This window comes from Syzygium oleosum, unplaced genomic scaffold (genome assembly GCF_021117445.2).
Source record: "Syzygium oleosum isolate NSW1041296 unplaced genomic scaffold, Sole_v2.1 Sole_v2.39, whole genome shotgun sequence".
In the NCBI taxonomy this organism is placed as follows: Eukaryota; Viridiplantae; Streptophyta; class Magnoliopsida; order Myrtales; family Myrtaceae; genus Syzygium; species Syzygium oleosum.
The window spans coordinates 2,738,587-2,753,504 of record NW_026607523.1 but is presented as its reverse complement, the minus strand read 5'-3'; the positions used below and the strand labels follow the sequence as shown (position 1 = coordinate 2,753,504).

Genomic DNA, 14,918 nt, shown 5'->3' with positions numbered 1-14,918 from the left:
TCCATGAGTGCACAATGAAGGATAAGTAAACAATCACAATCAATACGATAAAAGTAAAATATAAGGAAGTAAACCCAATAAAGTATCAAGCAAAGAATGCACATTGCATCGTTATTAAGCCCCCGGACAACAACTCCATAAGCTAAATTCAAATTGAATCAAATCCCTTGTCCAAAATATCAATTTACTAAAACTAAACTATATCAAAGGTACTTACTAAATCCTCTAAACTATAACTATGATAACTAAATGAAATTAAGGTAAATCTAGTACTAAAAATGAACAGCCTAATCAAGGCCTCTATTTCTAACCATTTTTTAAAATTTTCTATTATTTATTATTTTATTATTTTTATTATTAATTTGGATAGAAGGGGGACAGGGGCTGGGTCCTTGGGCCCTGTTCGTATATGGGCCAAACTTGTACTTTAGGGGTCTGGGCCATAAAAGTCATTTGGGCTATTTATCTATCTAGATTCTTCACTTAAAATCCAAATTGGGCTCAACTCATCGAATTAAGCCCAAATTACGCGAACGCTTCAATAGATCGACGCTGCGGCCATTAACTCGAATCCATTTACTCGCCATGCACCGCCATCCGTCGCCACCGAGGCAAACATACACGGGAATAGAACAAAAATCGGGGTGTCGGTCTCGGATAATGAGTAAAATTCTACAAAATCATGCTTAATGACGAACGAATCAATCGATAAATATGCAAACTACGCCAGTATGTCTTTGGATTTAACAAAAACAGGCGTTGCTCTCACATATACACTTCAGAGTCATTTTATCAAACACGTCATGTGCAATCGGCGGAGGAGTGACACAAAGAGCGATGACTTCGGATTAGAGATCAGGTTTTAAAAAAAAAGAATCAGTCAAAGTACGCAATCGTAAATGTGAATACGAATTTGAGCCAATTCTATCCTAATCTGGAACACGCCATTTCGGTTACTTTTATTCATCAAAACAGAGTATAGCAGGGAAGAGAGATTACCCTGTCGATGAGGAATTCTCGGTCGCCATTACTGGTCGAGTTTGCACGAGGAGGATCTGGAAAACGTTGCTGGTGAGAATAAGCGTCAGCAATGAAGTTTCAGACAAACACAAATTGCTCCACGTCTTCACGGCCAAAAACAGGGATGAACGGAGCTTCCTGCCGTGGCTGAACCGACAGTAACGAGAAGAGGAAGGAAAGGATTCGGAAGAAATCACAGAGAGAGAGAGAGAGTGACTTCTGGACGCTCAGAAACCTCTCGAGCGATTCCAACCGGTGCCTTCTGTTCTAGTTCTCTTCCAGTACTTACGTTAGTTGATTGGCCGGCGATGGTAAACTGATGGCGATACCGGCGGACGAGGATGACCGAGAAAAAGGAATTCAAAAGAAGGGCGCTGAGGGAGTGCGCGCGCGCTTTCTATCAGGTGTGTATGCGTGCCTCAAGAATGGTTTCTCTCGGTTCAGTGTCTTCCCGAGACTGATGATCAATGGCGGCTGGAGGAGCCGAGCACCGTCCGGCGGCCGGGGAAGGTTATATAACAACCATCATCCAATTGAATTTCGATGTAAAGCTCGGTCCGCCGGAAATGCATCGGTTACAGATATTCCTCTCCTTTTCCCATTGGATCAATGGCAAGAAGGACGCAAATTGCATGTTATGGCAATATTGCACCGCAACGACAACACCAAATATCGCAATATGTTCTTTAACCGATTCAATTTCGTCCATTTTTCTCATGTAAATGCAATTTTCCTTAAATCATCCACTTTTCAAAGTCGAATGCTCCGTGATCAAATGAAATAATAAATCGCTACAAAATAGAGTCGCGGACCATGTCATAGATTACACCTCCTACGACCATAAGACTCTAGAGTAGGAAGCTCGGAAAAGACAATGATTTCGTAATCGTCAGTATTAAATTCAACATGGTTAATCATTCATATATAGGGCTTAGAAAATGTTTCGACTAGTTTTATGTTCTATGGCTTAGTTGACCATACAAGATGCAATAAAAATGGGGTCAATACCATTGAAAATTCTAAACTGATATCCATAACATATTTACCTCAAACTGTATTTTCATCTCATAAAATATCTCGAACTGGTTCCTCATGACACATTTAATCCAAATTGGTACCCGAACCCAAATCTAGCATCCATTAGCAGTTTAGGATTTGATGTTGAGACCATTGAAAATTCTAAACTGATATCCATAACATATTTACCTCAAACTGTATTTTCATCTCATAAAATATCTCGAACTGGTTCCTCATGACACATTTAATCCAAATTGGTACCCGAACCCAAATCTAGCATCCATTAGCAGTTTAGGATTTGATGTTGAGGGTATTCAATCAGGTTACCAATTTTAGGATTTTTTTTTAGACCAAAATTAGTTTAGATAAATATGTCGTGGGGATACATATGTCGAATTTTTAATGGCACAAACCTAAAAAAAAATAGAACAGTTAATTCCAAGTCAATGCCAATGTTACTAGAAATTAAAAATATTCCAGTTCCCTTGTTTTTCATATAGATCTATGTGCGTGCAAGCTCTCGAGTGAATTCTCAATTTTTTGGAATTGGTTTGAGCACATGAAATAATTCTCAAAAGAATGGAAACTTACAAAATACATGCTTTCTAAACCACAAGGAGCCTGATCTAGCTTAAATACTTTACCACTGCTTATCAGTTTTTGTTTCCAAGAGCATTGGTGGGGAAAAAGATAATACAAATGTCATAATTTTCGTACAGCGCTCATTTTAGTACCAAAATTTTTGTACAATGCTCACTTTTTAAAAAAAAAAAAGCCCAACGCGGAAAATTTTTCATCCAGCATGGCAATGTGAACAAAAAGACAAGGCCTCTCAATCTCCCCCGAAGAAACTCTTCTCTGTTATCTTTGCGTCATTCAATCAAGAAATGATTCAAAATGAATATACTTCAGTAACCAAATAAATGAAGTGGAAGATCACGAATTTAGGACAGAAAACTGGAAGAAGAGTTTGGTTTTACGTAAAAAGAGAGGTGTGGATCTGAAGAAGCCAAAGAAATTGGGAGGTGGTTTTGGTCTTGTTTTGGATAAACTCAGTTTCGTGTTTGCATGAGTGATGAGTGAAAGGGTAAAAGATAAATAATAGCACTAAAAAAAAATCTCAATGCTTTTGCGTTTGCGCACGATTGCGGGAGGAGAAAACAGAGCAAACGCAATGGAGAAATAGAGCTCTGTTTTCTCAATAGAGAACAGAGCCCTCTTTCTCACCTCTCGTTTGTCTTCATGATGCTCCGATTCTGCTTCGCTGCAGTTGGGGACGACGAAACCTGAAGAATGGATGAAGAAGGGACCGGTTCTTCCAGCTTGGAGGAGGAAGAGGAGGCCTTGCAGTGAAGATGAGGCCATGAGTGGAGGATTGAAGACAAGGCCTTGTAGTGAAGTCGTATCGTGAACTAGTTTTGAATATTTCTCAACTTTGGTCTTCTTAGCGCACGATTTGATAAGGATATTTTGATGAGATAATTTTGCCCGAATTCGAGGAATTAGGGTTAGGGTTCTCCCGAAACACATTGAATTTTGCCCCAGTTCCTTAATTTGGGGCAAACACTCTCTAAACACGTCTTTTAGAGGTTTAATTGCCAACTTCATCTTGCTGACAAGCCACGTCAGAGTTTATATATTAAATTATTGCCGCGTCAGTTTTTCCAACAACCTAAATCGTTGATGTCACTGAAGAAGTGACACTCGTGTGATTACTCAAAAAGTTTTGACACTGAAAGAAGCGGCGTACAAAAATTATGATACTTTCAATGTCATTTTCCCGCATTGGTGGCTAAAGACAATGATAACTACATTTCAAGGTACTATTGCTAAGGTGTTAAAAACGTTAAACTCATCTGTCATCAAGATTTGAAAGATTTTCGGCATGGATATGTGCTAGTGATATGAAGTTCTTCGCTTGTTCCAAGAACAGAGAAACAAGCCTGGTCTGCCAGAACAGTTAACGAAAAGCATTCTGGAGAAGTAATTTAGATTCCTAATGAATTGAGTGATAAAAATCAAATAATTTAGGAGAATGAATTGCTGCTTGGTATCTGAATAACACGATAGTTTAAAAAATTTCAGATAGGTAGTTGGTGTCAATGGCAAGGAACAGAAGTATGGAAACAAACCTCCCCTATTGTCCACTTATTAAAAAAAAAAATTCACAAATGGAAAGCACACATAACTTTATTCTTTTCTTTCGTCCTAGTTTTCTTTTCCTTTTTCCCCGCATTTACTTGGACTAGAGTGTCATCATTCGAAAAAAGAAGAGACTAAGTTTTCTTTTCCGTGGCCCAACTAATTTTTCACTTTCCATTAGAAATTCTGAATGTGACATGTTATGATATCGTCCTAACACAACACCCTTTCTCTTTTACCATATGCTATTCCTTTCATCAAAGGAATCGTAAATTTCAATCCAGGCGAAAGAGAACAAAGTAACATGGCTCTCTTTGCTGGTTAAGCAGTATGATACTTTTTTTCCTTTGCCAAGGACCACCGCATCAAGAAGACAGGTTAGCAAATTCATCAATTATATTAGATACGGTTGTAGCAAGAAAGAACTTAGCAAACTCTACAGTTGATTTAATTTGTGACATTATGTTGTTGTTTCATGTCTGCAGTATAGGAAAATATTTGGTATGAATCATTGAGATTTCTGACTAGTAAAGAAGGAAAAATGAGATAAGTACCAAGTTCCATCCAAAGTTCTCCAGAATATCTAGCGAGCTGGTTGGAGACGGGGAATTAGCGCAGCAATGTGCTGCAGACCCTTGAAATACACGAATGTAAACTGAACATCAAAGGGCCTGTGATCGACAGTTTATGCATCATCCTTAAAATCCGACATTCCTCTATGAGGAAGTTAATCTTTTACAGGACAGAAATCAGTCCAATCAATAATTCCTCCTTAAACCTTTGTCAAGATATTGTTTCTCTTCTCTCTGCACACTCTTCCCTCAATATCATGCTTGAAATACGAAAACAGATTGAAGGAGCTTCAGATGTTTTATGCCAACGGAGTCAAGGTTTTTAGTCTCGGCCCACAGCATTACTAGCACAGGCAAAATGATCTAGGAAGAGATTCCTGTTGAAAGGCCCACGACTGCAGTCAAGTATTACTTCTAGGATCAAACTAGAAGTCGCAGAAATTTACACAATGGTGGCATGGCTTAATAAAGTGTAATTTTGCAGCGTAGAATCACATTTTCTCTGCAGATTCAAAGTTTTATCCTTCAACATCTTTAAAGAACAATAGACAAGAAAGAGAACTTCCGTGCATCATCTCAAAAGTTGGCCCGTAGTACAATAAAGAACATCACAAGACTTGTGAAAGGAAAAAGGGGAATAAAATCTACGAACGATATTTAATGAATCTCTACTTGCTTTCACCTCAATATCGAAAAGAAAGAATGCATAACACAGAACTGTGTAATTTACCCTTTGTAGAACTTTTTCTCACCAGAGGTCCTCCATCACAAAAATTCAACGACGCCTCGACCAATCATGGTGCTCTTTGAGACAGGCAGGTAAGTTGCAATGATGGTAGACAGATAACTCTAACCATGAACATGAGAAACTAGGTAACTGGCAACAGGACAAATACAACAGTAAGAATACATAGATTACAACATTATCTTTAATCCATTCATCTCTTATTGAGCAAACTGTGCTGTCGATATACTGCATCAATAAAGTATGTTGGTTATGTTACCTAAGAATTACTGGATTACAACATAGCAGGGCATAGAATAATTATAAATAGCTGACCATTGTAGCATCTAAACCCCATGTTTATAGGTAAATAATGGCTACTATAACATCAATTTTTAAGCTTTCAAAAGCATTTTTGTAGACTTTAGATATACATCAAGTTTTCCACGAGGATACCACCTTAAACTTCCTAACTACCCAATAGCTTAAAATTATAAATTTTATTTTTAACTAAAATTGGTGTTAATAAGATTTGCAGTCATTATCAACATCCTCTCTTTCCTAACATGTTGTATACTCATTGAAACTAGAGATGATGAAGAATTAAGTCCTGTACTAACAGTCTAAGCCAGTTAAAGTCCAGGCTCTAGTCCTTTGATGCTGTCAACCCAATTTGCTCGCTCGCTCAACTGACTGCTGAGGATTTTCTCTTGCATCAAATAAAGTATCACAAACTTCTCAATATGTTCAATTTCAAGACCAATTGAATTACTGTTTTAGTAGATCTAACAGATTGCCCACTTGTCTATGACTACTATACAGAATACGGAGAATGTCTCCATCAACATGAGGGAATGCATAGTTTTTTTTTTTGGTAAGGTAGAGGGAATGCATAGTTAGTGACTTATAATGTGGTTAAGATAGACATTCAACGTCATTACCTGAGAAAGCCCGACTATGTTAAAGCCATCGCTAAGTTCGCTCATGTTCTTCACCAGTGATATCGAAATTATTCCTGATAAAGTGAACTTCAGGTACCGGAAGACGATATATCTCACCAGAAACTGTCAACACCTTCTCACAAGCAACGGCAGTCTGAAAGGCAAGGAACATCACAGATTGCCGCGGATTCATCAGATACAAATCATTACGGATAACATGCAATGGTCGTATGACAACTTACATGCTCTAGAAGTGCATAGTCTACGAGTCCCATGAGCCATCTCCCATTTCTCTACAAAGTATGAGACAGTGGAAAGAGTATATCAACAAAAATAAGTCCGCTTTCTAATGAACTAACAAAAAATTAATCGTGGCACCAATGTGGGAGCAAGGCCTAGACCAACATACCTAAAAAAAAAAGGTTATGTATTGCCAATGCAGTTTTGCCGTTAACAGAGTATTCAGTTCTACATACGCATAATGTCACAGGGGTTCCGATAGGATACTAATTGCCAAATCTATGAACAGAAATAATTGGAGCTAATGTTCCTAGCGGTACAGGTTCAAAACATCAGAAGAATAGTCTTGCGAATTCAGTTTTAGATATAAATTCACAGTGGTGACCATTGTGTGGTGCAGATGAGGGCTTGCAAGGCCTCACCCATGGACACCCCAACAAGGGTCGCTGACTAGGGGCGATCGGTTCCCGGTCCGGTCCGGTCCGGCTCCAAGGTGAAACCGGGAGCTGGACCGAGAGAACCGGTTCCCAATTTTGGGAACCGCGGACCGGACCGGTTGGTTCTAGGACCGGGAACCGAACTGGACCGCCGGTCCGGTCTGATTCCGGTCCGGTCCGGTCCAATGGAACCGGTCACTTAGAGTTTAGTTTTTTTTTTTGGTTAAACACTTAGGGTTTAGTTCACATTTTACTAATTTTTGTCAATAAAGTTCACTTAGGGTTTAATTCACATTTTAGTAATTTTTATCAATGAATTTATAATAATGAAGTTCACTTAGAGTTTAGTTCACATTTTATTAATTTTTTTAAAGAAAAAAATAACAAAAATATATATTAAATAGTCGGTCCGGTCCGGTACGGTCCGGTTCCCCCTTGGAACCGGGAACCGGACCGCCCGGAAACCGGTTCCGCTTTTAGGAATTGGGAACCAGACCGATAGTCCAGAGAACCGGACCAAACCCGTCGGTCCTGTCCGGTCCCGGTTTAGGCGGTCCAAGTTGCTCACCCCTATCGCTGACTCTCACCGACAACCCAGCGACGGTCACCGAACCCTTGCTGACAAAGCAAAACAGCTTTGGGTCTTGCCTTCTCTTATTAAAATTTTTTAGCTTTTGCCACATCTCTCTTCCAAATAGTAAAAATGATAGATAGTCATTAAACTATCATAAATTTTTTTAGATTTTTATTCGTTACGGTATATTATGTAAACATTACTATAGAAAACAAATGATTATGAACTCTGGCTTTTGCCAATGGGTCATAGAAGCAGAGGTGATCCTCAAGTTGGGCGTCAACTAATTTTACCTAAGTTCGTGGACCTTAAAAGCTTACGTATGTAATCTTCGAGTGTAACAAGATGAGAATGCATGACTCACGAGGAATTAGGGATACCAGGAGCATGAAGACTCAAAAGAGTAAAGGACTTGTCGGTCAAAAAAAAAAACAGGAAACTACAGCTTAAAATGATTGAGGACATTATAACACAATGACTCCTTTCAATTGGGCCCGCGAATATCATTACTTTAATAAATAAGTTCAATCAGATTTTATTCTTCAAGAATAATGTTCGAATCATGCATGTGCGATGGTTCTGATTTTGATTAAAAGTGGAAGGTAGTCCGTTAACTCAATTTCATGCTTATATAAGTTATTTATTACTATTATTTTTTGTTTGTACTTGCCCTCTTTCCTTCTAACAAGAGTTACCCCTCTTATTATTTGTTTGCGGGTAGGATAACAGAAATCCCAAAAGGGCATACCGATTCGACTTTTTGGAAACTATTCTCTAAATCTGATAAATTTATTTCGATTTCATAAGAACAATTGAAGGACCATCATGTGCATATAAATGTCTCCTTTCTAGTACTCCTTAGAAGCCCAACTCAATTTCTTCTCTATCATCCTCCCTTTAGACCAATCCTCTTAGAAAGCTCAAAGAAATTCCTCCTACTTGAACTCATTGCTTATATTGATAAGTTCACTTGCAATAACTCTATGTCCTGAGAATGACAGAGAGAGTGAGAATGCATCCTGAAGTGTATAAGGCTGTAAAGTCAGGAGACTTTCATTCCTTGATGAAAATAATTGCGGAAAATGGAGAGTACCTTTTCCACCAAAAGACTCCCAAGGGGAACAACATTCTTCATGTTGCAGCTCAATACAAGCAGGTAAATTTCATCAAAGATCTTCTTCAACATCCATCAGGATCGTCCCTTCTTTGGCAGGGTAACAACAAAGGAGACACTCCCTTGCATGTTGCTGCTAAAGTGGGAAGCTATGATGCGGTTCGAGTCTTCACTGATCAGGCGAAATCACCGGATCAACCTGATGCATGCAAAGATCTACTTAGGAGACTGAATTCGCATAATGATACCTCGCTGCACTATGCAGTAAGAGGAGGTCACAAGGGGGTGGTGCAGTTGCTGATTGAAGAAGATCCTCAACTATGTGATATTACTAATGCTGTTGATGAGTCCCCGCTTTATCTCGCAGCACATCGAAGACTTCCAGATATCATTGAGCTAATTTTAAGAGCTTTCTCATCGTCATCCTCTCATAAAGGCCCTAAAGGTGTGACAGCTCTACATGCCGCAATGTGCTACTTAACACCAAGTAAGTATCACAAGATTCTAAATCCAGCGAAACAAATTTTAACCGAATCTTTCTCTCTAGTGCAAGGCTTCTCTTTGGTGAGATTGCTGGTTGTACAAGTGATGGCCCCCATCTACACTAGTATTTCGTAGATATAATAATATAAGCAATATTTATTTACTGACCGTGTTTTTTTCACTCCTTTGACTTATACACTCCCTATTATAGTGTTTTGACCATATTATCTTTTATGTGGCTTAACTTTAGCATTACTCTCCTTTTTTTTTAATTTGGTCGAATGTGTTGCCCCTCTTTCTTTTCCTTCTTACCTTCCCACGCCTTCAGTGTCCTACCAACAACAGGGTCCCTCTCCATTCCTTTTTTCCATTTTTCGGCTGTCTCAAGTTTTGTTTTCCCTCTCCCATTTTTCTCTCACAGAACATTTCAATGCAGTGCTAAGTTGAAAGCTTTCCGTGAGTCACCGGAAAAAGCACAAAAATGGAAAAAAGGGAATAGAGTGGGACACTCTATAGAAGGAAAGTGATACCTGCCTGGAAAAAAAAAAAGAGGGACAGCACATTTGACCACCGCATAAGGGATAAAATGGTAAAAAATACCGCGATACGGAGTGTCTAAATAAAGGAGGGGAAAAGGCACAACCATTTATTTATTTGTTATTACTTTTATATTGGTGAAAGGTACATGCTTTTTCCAAGGACATGCCTCTTGACCACTTTATGCATGAGGGCTATGTTTTCAAAATATTCAAGTTGCTATTCTTTTTACATTCTCTTTATTGTTTTATTCATTGACTGTAAAATAAGTTTCAACCGGTTCGTCTTCTCTTAGTACGTAGCATCATAAGACAGAATTTCCCAAGGAACCAACTGCATTTGGGATTACGTGTTCATTTGCAAAAAAATCATTGTTATTAAGATTGTATTTTTCGCACGTACTTAATTTCTTTCTACACATTTTTCTAAGATCTTGTTCTCCAGGTACCATCATCATCAAACCCTTCAGCGGTGGCGGTGGCAGCAACCACCACCACCATCATACCTGTACGTCTTCCCTTTTCTCTCTCATCCAGTTCGTTTTTTTTTAATTCTTCTTTTTATCGACATTTTCTGCTTATGATTATTTGCTTTTCAGTTTACAATTGATGATAGGGCACATTGCAATATATTTCCAAAAGATCAGGGTATGAATGCAAAAAAATTTTAACCCTCGAGCGAAAATTATGATGACTTGAAAAAACGAGGGTACAATGATTTTACCTTTGGAAAATGTAGAAGGTGCTAAGTCCTCATTCAATTTAATTTTCTATAAAATTGAGTTGGGCACTATACTCCCGTAAAATAATTGGCATCAGAGTAAAAAGCCTTGGTCTTTTATTTTAGCCTTGACAGAGCAGATGCCTTGCTGAATAGAAAAGAAGCTTCTTCTCTATCAACTTTACGAATTTCGGACAAATTCACTTATCAAAATGAAAAACTTTACAAGTTCCTGCATTATGCTAGATTGAATGTAGTTAGATTCTACATGTGTTATACAAGATCACTAGAGAAACTTCAGAATAATCATAACCTAGTACGCAGAAAAAGGGGAAAGCTAAATGGGATGAAATGCAATGTTAAATATCTATGTCAAGATGCTAAAAAGAATCTAACATGACATATTCCTATTGTATTTGCAAAGGTTGGGAGAAAATCGTGGAGAAGAGACCAGAATTGATCAGAGAAAGAGATGAAATGGGTCGGACTCCTCTTCATTATGCCGCTTTCTTAGGCAAAGTCAAAGTAGTTCAAATGCTCCTATGACACGATACTTCTGCGGCATATTACTTAGACAAAGAGCGGCAATCGGCTCTTCACATTGCAGCGTTTTGTGGCCGTGTCAATGTCATTGACGAGCTTCTTGGATCCTGTCCTGATGCTTGTGACATGATAAACATCAAAGGGCAAACGGCACTTCATGCAGCTGTTATTGGTGGACAAGTAAATGTAGTCAAGCACATACTAGAAATGCCAAACCTGGAGGATCTCATCAACGAACAAGACGCTGGGGGAAACACGGCTCTCCATTTAGCTGCGAGTCATAAACGGTACAACATCATATACATACTGGCACGAGACAAGAGGGTGGACCGTTTGGCCACAAATAAGGATCACTTGACCGCCTACGATATTTTTCTTTCTCATTACGAGGTATGCTTGCTTGAACACCATAGAGCTTGATATGATCATTCGCAAAGTCATTTCTTCAGTATCGTTTCGATACTGTGGCCCTCGTGATACTCATTTCAGGTGCAAACAAACAACCCAATGGAAATCTTTTTGCATCAACTTGTTTTGCTTATTCAATTGTTTCAGCATATTGACTACATTTCAGTTTTCCCAGCAAACAGTAGCATAGATTGCTTTATTTAAGGGTGACATACGTTTGAAAAAGGGACTCAGATTGAAGTGATTTCATACTTCATCTCTAAATTATAAATAGTAAGAAAGTTGCATAAAATTGAACTTTATGGTTAAACCGCGTATTAAACAAAGCTTCATTCCCTCACACTTTACTTAAAAAATTTTAGCACACCAACTATTACATTAATTAGGCAAAAAATAAAAAGGCTTTTTATCCCGCTTAATGTATCATTAATGTTCCTACAACAGAATGTCAACATCAATTCGCATAACTTTATGAAGTTTTTGTGATTCCTTCATGTATATGAGTTGGTATATATATTTATGGTTAACTAAATGTGTGGGGTCATATCTCTTTTTTTCTTTTTTCTAAAATACCAATTTATCTATAGATTGAACGCGTGCACAAAAATGCCAGTCCGTTTGTTTTGCTAAAAATGAATTATTTAAAAAATATTTCTAAAAATGATTCATTGTATTGCTTACAAAAATAAAATTCACTGTTCACGAAAATTTTTAAATAAAAATTATTGTCGATAATGAAAATATTTTTTATTGACTAATTATTTTAAGTGATATAAGCAATCAATTTTAGTAAAATATTTTTCAAATCATTTATTTTTTGCGAAATAAATGGAGTTTTATAGAAATAAAGGATTTGGAAAATATTCTCATAAAAATGATTGCTTGTATCGCTTGAAATAATTAGTCAATGAAAAATATTTTATTATCGGTAACAATTTATATCTAAATATTTTCATGAATGATAAAAAAATTATTTGTTCATTTTTGTAAGCGATGCAAGTGATTGTTTTTATAAAAATATTTTTCAAATCATTCATTTTCCGCGAAACAATTATACTTCTAGGATATCGGTTTCATTGGATCTCTTCCCGTGGTGGGCCCCTTCTGGGGGCCCATCAACCACCTCCTATAAGGAGCTCGTTTAAGACAAAAAAAATGTAAAATTAATTACACTATTTAAAAAATTTATTAAGACATACTAATGAGTATTACAAAAGTAACACAATATTGTAGCTAAAAAGTTGCGATCAAATTTCTATTTTTAATCTATAACATAGTTATGAATTTGCATTGTCATATACAAATTTCAGTTTACGAATTGATTAACTTGCGAGTAGTTATTATTGCAAAAATGTTAAAAATAGAAGTCCTTATAGATTCAATTAATACTTATAGTCTTGAACCTATTAACGGATTCCCACATATAAAAGCCCACTTAAAAATCTGATCACACACACACAAAAAAAGTATTGATAGCAATAGTTAAATGCATATAATAAAAATAGTTTAATCAACAAAATCTTCAAATAACAAGATATAGTTTAAGACAAACCACTTAGTAAAGTAATGTTCAATATCAGTTAAATTTGTTGTTTGGTTAATAAATATATATTAGTTGTCTAAAATATAATGTATGACGTTTGTAAATATTGTGTTGTATGATCGTACAATATCATCAAAACAAATCAAAAAATTAACCCAAAAAAAAACAAAAATTTTCTATTGGTATAAATTTCAAATCCATGCAACAGGCGGTCTTCAACCAGTTGAAAAGTAATAGTGGGTCCTATTTAACTTGAAAGCAATGCAAAACATTTGGGTTGGGTTCCTCTAAAGTAAGGGGACAAGGTAAAGAAAAAAGGGAAGGAAAAAGAAAGAAAAATACAGTATAAATGTGAACTGTCTAATGGCTCTTGTGCTCAGGTGTCAACCATTTAAGAGATAGCTTTAAGATGTAACTTAAGAAAATGCCAATCCAAGCGGTGATACGCACCTTCTCACTTTGAAACAACTATTGTGCGACATTCATAGAAATGAATCAGAATATTTTGTAGAATATTTAGCTAAAATCCTTCTGTTTCTTTTGTGCCCCCTTTCAAACAGTTTTGAGGTAAAACAGAGAACCTGCACTCTGCCCCATCTGGGAAAAGGATTTCAATCAATTCCTAGATATTTTCACTTAATTATAGGATTACCCGAAACCATAATTGATTAATTCAAAAAACTCTATTTATTGGTTTTATCTAAAAGAGTTTGAATTCTTCATTAATTTGGCACTCCCCGGGACTTCTGCTTGTTATAAAAGGGTTTTCGTTGTGTAGAGTGAGGGTCTTAGAAGTATTTCGCCGGGAAAGACCACTCGTTAATTCTTATTTTCTGTCCATTTTTAGGTTGGCTACAGTGCTGCAAAAGTTTATCATGTTGCAAAAGTTTATCTTGTGTTGACAAATTCTGGCGGATTCCTGGGTTTTCAAGGCCGGGTTGAGAAGAGGCTAGACGAGCAATATGTTAAAGGTCAACATGCTGTCTATGAAAACACACAAAGTAATACCACCATCCGAGAAGAGTACCATTCGTTTGCCAAGTTTCAACAGCTAGTGTCAGTGCTCATAGCCACAGTCACCTTCGCTGCGTCCTTGACGATGCCCGGAGGTTATAACAACGACGGAATGGCAATTCTTGCTGGCAGGGCAGCTTTCCAAGCCTTTGTGATATTGAACTCTATAGCATTCGGTTTGTCAACGCTGGCATTATCCTTACAATACTTTGGTACTTCCACAAGCAATCCCCCAAGGGTAGGATACGCCAAAGCCGCAGGACTATGCACTTTCATGGCGCAGAATGCGATGATACTAGCCTTTACTTGTTCTACGTATGTTGTATTGGCCAGATCCATCGGGGTCGGAATTGTTTCTATTGTTGGGTTTGGATGTGGCCTGATTTTCTACTACATCATTCGTTTCCGGCTTGACCCCCGATTTTCTCGGGTGTTATAGCTCTCGGAAAAGATACATCCTAAGCTTATTGTTTGATTATGGGATCCTCTAGGAAAGCTGCTAACAAGTCGGGCCGGTTCTTTAGTCCGGTGACCTTGTGCACGGGAAATTTTCTTTGCTTTGTCAGCTGTCGAGTTCGAGCACTTGTATGTTAGCTGTCTAATTTAAAACCTCTCAATGCCGACCTGTTGGATTGAGCGCCGCCAAAATTGCTGTGCCCACGATGACAGGAACGCAGCAAAGGCCAACAAGTTTTACTTTCCGTTTATGTGAAGGATGTATGTAAAAGTGGATTGCATCACAGTTAACCAAGTAAAAGCCAAGAGGGTTAGCAGTAGCTAAGCAATTGCAGTTGAACGTCAAGTTGGAAAAATGTTTGGTGATAATTGTTACGTTGCAACGAAAGTGTTGGAGTTCAGGGTATTTTAATTAAGAAATATTCTCTTCGTA

General features: G+C 37.5%; 1 pseudogene; it reads left to right on the top strand.

Moving 5' to 3' along the window:
* The first annotated feature begins 8,668 nt into the window (after positions 1–8,668).
* Positions 8,669–14,520, top strand: LOC115691332 (ankyrin repeat-containing protein ITN1-like; annotated as a pseudogene).
* The last annotated feature ends 398 nt before the right edge of the window (positions 14,521–14,918 follow it).